This window comes from Strix aluco, chromosome 5, assembly GCF_031877795.1.
Source record: "Strix aluco isolate bStrAlu1 chromosome 5, bStrAlu1.hap1, whole genome shotgun sequence".
In the NCBI taxonomy this organism is placed as follows: Eukaryota; Metazoa; Chordata; class Aves; order Strigiformes; family Strigidae; genus Strix; species Strix aluco.
In genome coordinates, this window is record NC_133935.1 from 43,801,770 (window position 1) to 43,807,769 (window position 6,000).

The following is a 6,000-nucleotide window of genomic DNA, read 5'->3' on the forward strand; positions in this document are numbered from 1 at the left end:
CATAGAATTGGAAGGAGAATCACTGCTGAACTCCTCTTGTAACTACAGTCGGTTTGATAGCCCCTTACAGAAAAACTCACTCTCAGTCTGTGAGGCCAGTTCTTTATTCCAGTTGTTACTTCTTCCACCAAAATACTGTGGTACTCTACTGAAAATGTACTTGCAATATATTTACACAAGTAAAATGTGAGATGTACTATGTTTCACTGATCTACAAGGTCTGTTATCCTACCAAAGAATTATTTCAGTAATAATGACCCAAATCCAGGAAAGATGCACTGCATTTAAAGTCACAGCTGATCCCCAGAACTTTGATCCCTCCAAATTCACTTTTCCATATAAAATTTTCTGGATAATTGTGGTTGAATAATGAGCCTGGAACTGCCCTGATCACTCTTGACACCTTAAGGTTTAAGCAGGAGTTCAGTCCAGAATGACAGAGAAACATTTTGTCATCTAGGACCCACATAGCACTGCATACCACTCTAAATACCTTCTTTTTCTCCTTCACTCTCCTCAAGATTCTTCCAGACACAGGCATTGTGTATTTTTAATATTTGATCTCTTCAACACTTCTTTGCAGGGGCATCGGTAATCAGTGGGTGTGAGGCATGTCCACCCCTGTGTGGCACTCTGAAAGGGCACCTGGGCGAAGGTGAAATTTTCAGCCTGTCTTTGTTATAGCCCTATTCTACTCGTACAATGCTCCCCTTGATTTCAGAGATGGTTAGATACCTTGGCTCCCAGATAATGATTCTTAACTTGCTTTTTGCAGATTTCTGAAGAACAGGTTACCAGCGTAGGCCTGGCTGTGGGCATACTGGGGTTCTCGGAGTTTGTTTGCACTTCAGATATGGAAATTTTTCTGTTCACATTCCCACTTTCCTTTTTTCCCTTTTACACTCGTGTTCAACAGCATCTTTCTTAGCAGAAACTTTCCTTTTCAATGTATTTTATTGTTAATAGTGCTGTTCTTCTGCCTTAATTTCTGTCTTTTTCAAACAGTTTATATTCTTCAAAACTTGTGTTTCACCAAGTTTCTGAAACCCCCCTAATATTTGACTTGATAACTTCTACTGATATTTCTAACAAGTCCTTTTTTTCACAGGAACAATAACACCTCCTTTTAAAATTTTAGCATTTTTCATCTAGTTTCTCAACAGAAGAAAATGATACACTGTCCTCATTATAGTCTCAAGGCAACCATCGAGAGTACCTCTTTGCTACAGAAAAACTCTAGGCTCTTACTCCTGTCCTGTTCTCTGTCAGATCCAATTCATACAGAAGACCTTCTCACCTGAGCTTGGTAGCGTATTCAGGTAAGGGTAGGTGGCATGTCTTCAGATATGTGTTAATGTCCGTGTTTTGTTGTCACTTGTAACCCATATGTTACATGGTTAAGACAGCAGTCTAAGCTGTTAGAGGGTTACTTGTCTGCCATTCCTCCTGATGTGTCAAGAGGTGCATTCAAATACTCACCCAGGATGTCTTTACATTCTCATTTTAATTTTTCAGGAATACCCTTGTGGAGCAAATCTCTGAATAGCCCCCACTTACTGCACTTTTGATACTGATTACAGGGTGCTCTCAGAATGTGTCATCTGGGTTCTGTTCAGGAGAAACTAAGGTGGAAGGCATCCTGGAATGTGAAGTGGATGCTAGGTCTTCAGCACGGCCAGTTTCTACAGATCTGCTGCTGGTGCACTTACATTATCTGCTAATGTATTCATAGTCACAGTTCATTGGGAAGAACTAGAGAAAAGCTTGACATGTTGCTGCACTATGAGATTTGCTGCTGAAGTAGTACATTATTCCAAGGATTGCAAAAGCTAAGGAGGATGAGAGACTTCGTCGCTCCTTTCCCTTCAGAAGGAAATTTTAAGCAAATGGGAAGGATTGAGATCTCTTTAAAGATGTTTGAAATGGCTGAGAGATGTGGAAACTGTAAGGGGAAAGTTGGTGCACGAAAGATAGGTAGTCTGGTAAAGAACACATATCTATCCCTGACTCTGCAACTTATTACAGAAATGTTTGGTGAACAGATATTAGAGATTTTCCATGAGTTTAAGAAAGTCTGGGCAGTGGAGACTCTACGGGGGACAAGCATTTCTTATGCTGACAATGACCTATGGGAAATACAGGCAAAAGAACTTTACTGACATTCATGGAAGCATAATTCCTGCTACTGGAACAGAGCATGTGGAACTTCATGACTTGTGGTATGTAGGAGCACTTCTTAGCTGAACTTCATCATCTCTTCTTGCCTTAAAATGTCTGAATTTCAGAGAGGTCTGTAGGGGTAGCACACCAGCTTTATTTCTTGACTTTCATTTATATGTTGTTACACTATCGGCTGACTTTTGCTTACCTAGACTCTGTTTACTTGACCCTATTCAGATTCTGCTTGGCCAAGGAATGATATTATTTGCATGTCCACATCATCACATGCACTCTCACTGGAGATTTAGGAGCTGACTAGAGGCAGTGTGTGTACTGTGCATGCCAGTGCTTGTGTGTAAGTATGTGCCATTTCAGAGAATTTAAAAGCATGTGAGAGCAATCATCCCTCAAACGCAGATTTGGCAAGTGGAGTAGTGAATGGTACAGTATATGCTTTGGAGCTGGGAAGCCAGAAAGGTAGAAACTTGGAAAAGATAACTTTGTATAATTTTATGGTCTTTGTAGGGGAAGATTTAAAAATTCTTATTCACAGAGGCCTTGGCTGTATAGCTGTTCCAAATTATTGCTGTTTTCTTTTGATTGGATATGGACTTTAGTGTTCATATCAGTTACAGTCCTGTTAGTATCTGAGAGGTGCAACCTTGCTAACTAAACAGACTTCTCTAGTTCAGTATGGTAAGGTAGGATTTCATTACAGCTCTCATGTTGGGCAGTTATGAGACACAGTTCTAAATGGCAGATGCTTTAATGCCTGTGTCAGGGTCTACAGTGACAAATAGTCACCACTGCACAAACACATTTATTTTACTACAAGACGTTTTCCTGGGGAGGAGGGAGTGCCAATCAGAAACCAGAGGCCTGTTGCACTGTTGCTGGCTGGGACAAGCATTTTCCATGGTTCTATCCCCAAGCAGGCATTCCTTGCAGGAAGAAACATGGTAATAATGACAGGTGTCTTCTACTTGTGATTAGGCAAAAAATGGGGGGACATGAACACAAGTACAAGACACATCGTGCTATACAATCATATTTTTGCCATCACAATTTTTGTAATTACATGAAAGGCTGTTTTTACAGTCATATACTTATTTGCCTGTTTACACTACAAACTTGGAATTGTAGAGTGCATTGTCACACTACGTAGTTTCAGAATGTGATGATCGTGTCATCTAAACCTAATCTCAGTCAAAAGGGCAATAGTTAAACCACAGTTGCTACTACTAATTAAAATAAATATTCATTTTAATTCTGCAAGTGAAAGGAAGGAAAGGGTGTGTGGAGAGTTAGTTTCTGCGTTCAACACCCAGGCTGATCACATCCCTGCTGTCTGTGGACAGAAAGAGAGCTTAGTGCTCAGACCGTGGAAAAATGACAGGTTATTTTTCTGGGGCTCACAAGGGATTTGTGCAGAACCATGGATCTTCATGGAAAACTGGGATGATAGTGGCTTGGAAGTGGAAGCTGTGAAGGTACAGTGAAGGTAATGGATGTAGAGAACTCTCTCCTCAGCAATAATATAGGGATTGTTTAAAACAGCACATCACGAAACCATGAAATGATTATGCCGAATGATTGCTTTCTGAACCTAAATTGTATGCAACTGTTTCATCATCCATTGCCAAATATTCTTTTGGTTTCTTGGTGTTAGCTCTCTGATATGGGCATGCCAGTTTAATGAGCCATTTGATTATATATGCATAGCATTGGATATTTATTATATTTATTATCTTAGTAAGATAAAGTTAATAAGCTATAGTCAAATGGAGGCATTACCTGGTCTTGTGTCCTGGTGCTGCATTAATTCAGTCCTCAATTATTCCATGCACATGTGAATTTAAAATGCAGACACAACTGAAATGGGAATGTCTTGAGATATTACCGTTGCCAAGATGTAGCTACAGTATTTCAAGTAATGCAATCTTGTCGTAGCCCTATAGAATTACCTGTTTCTCATGAGATTTTATATATTTTCTCTGTTGTCCATAATTTCAAAATTTTTTCATTTTCAGTATTCTTCTGCCTTTGTGGACAATCAGTTTAACTCATAATTTTGAAGAAGTGTTGATTTCACCATGATTTGTAATTGGTACATTTTACATGATTTGCACTTCAAGGTTTTGTTCTTCATGTGTCATTGTTACCTCTTGCTTTCCACATCCTACATTGCTCTTAATTGAACAAATAAAGCTTGCGTCATGTACTTTGTTATGACTTGCTTGAGATCCTTTGGGTGGCATGCCATCAATCTTTTACAGTATATGGTAAATACAGAATGTTGGTTTTGCTGTCCTGTCACATTTTCTGCTTTAGCAGAGGTAACTGCTATGTCCTAAGTGTTCTCCTCCAAGTTCTTCCTTAGGCACGATGATTAGCTTTGCTGAGTCAGTCTCAGCTTTGAAAAGCATGTATGCACCATCTTAATTTCCACAAATATGTTCCTGACTGATGTAATGTTCACAACATGTACTTTGTGTAGTCTGATATGTGACCATTCCCTTTCCAAGCATTAGTCAGATTCCTTTCTCTGCGTAGCTTTTTACAAGTCTTTTGATTGCTGTATGTCCATAATCCTTCGGCTTTACAGGGCTTTAATGCAAAAAAAAAAAAAAAAAAGAAAAGGGGCTGTATATTCATTCTTAACAACATCTCCTTTTTTCTCCCTCTCCTTCTGCATTACAGCAAGAAAAAAATGTTTTCACAGATCTACCTTTCTTTAATTCCTTAAGAATACACTGATCTTCAAATGTTTTCATTATTCATTCTAACCTCTACCATCTCTACTTGCTTTGGGCTGGTACAGTAGCTGGTGTATTTTGGGGCCCTTTTGTATTGCTTACAGTCTCCTGCATCTGCTAACTCCTTCTAATCATTGGAAGACAAATGTACTTCTGTCCCTTCCTGGTGATAACCTAGTCATTTGTCCACCTGGAAAATACCTCAAAAGTCCCTAAAGTTTTATCTCTGATCAAATATAGGGATGAAAGGCTCATGGTGCCATACTGCTGTCCACCAAATTGTCATCTATATTTTCTGAGAAAGGCCAATATCAGATACTTCAGTGGAAGGTGCAGGATGCTCTGAAGAGGTTTCAACAGAGAAGTTTCTTTCTAATCCCTTCAGTTACAGTGGTGTGAGCCCTGGAACATGACAGCCTGTATCACCTTCAAACTTAAAAAATAAATTCTGTATAATCCATGTGGGACTAGAGAAAAGGTTAATACAGAATCCCCAGGGTCTACATGGGCTTTCGAAAGGAAAATAGCTGGTGCTTTTGGAAAATGGAAGCCATTGAGAAAAAGTCTTCCGGAAAGAAATTTGCTCTGTATTAAATAGCAATAATGACCTTGAATCCAACATATATTGTATCATGTTGTTATTGGAACCTGTTGCACAGCTGCAAAACTGTTTTAGGCTGTGAAGGTCATTCTGTTATTCAGCTGTGTGTCCTTTAAGGTACATGCTTGTAAACAAGGTTGGTTACCTGTGATCTGGCAGTGCAAGAAATACAGCACTCTGTATTGTACTCCACCTCTGTTCTGTTCATTTCACATAATTTCACTTAATAACTTCTGCTTGTTTATATACTAAAATTTCACTTGCATTGAGATTCCTGAAGGCTCAAAAAAATGTTCTTTAAAGTACACTGGGATCTAGATGTTGTAATAGGGTCTCTTGAACATGTCGTGGGTATGTGGCACAAAGAAAATTGCAAATTTGTTGTTTGAGATTTTTGAAATAAGTAAATGGCTCTGACCACTAGGTCTATACCATGTTAAAACACTCTTGTGATGTTCCAAAAGTGCAAAGGAGTCTTATGGT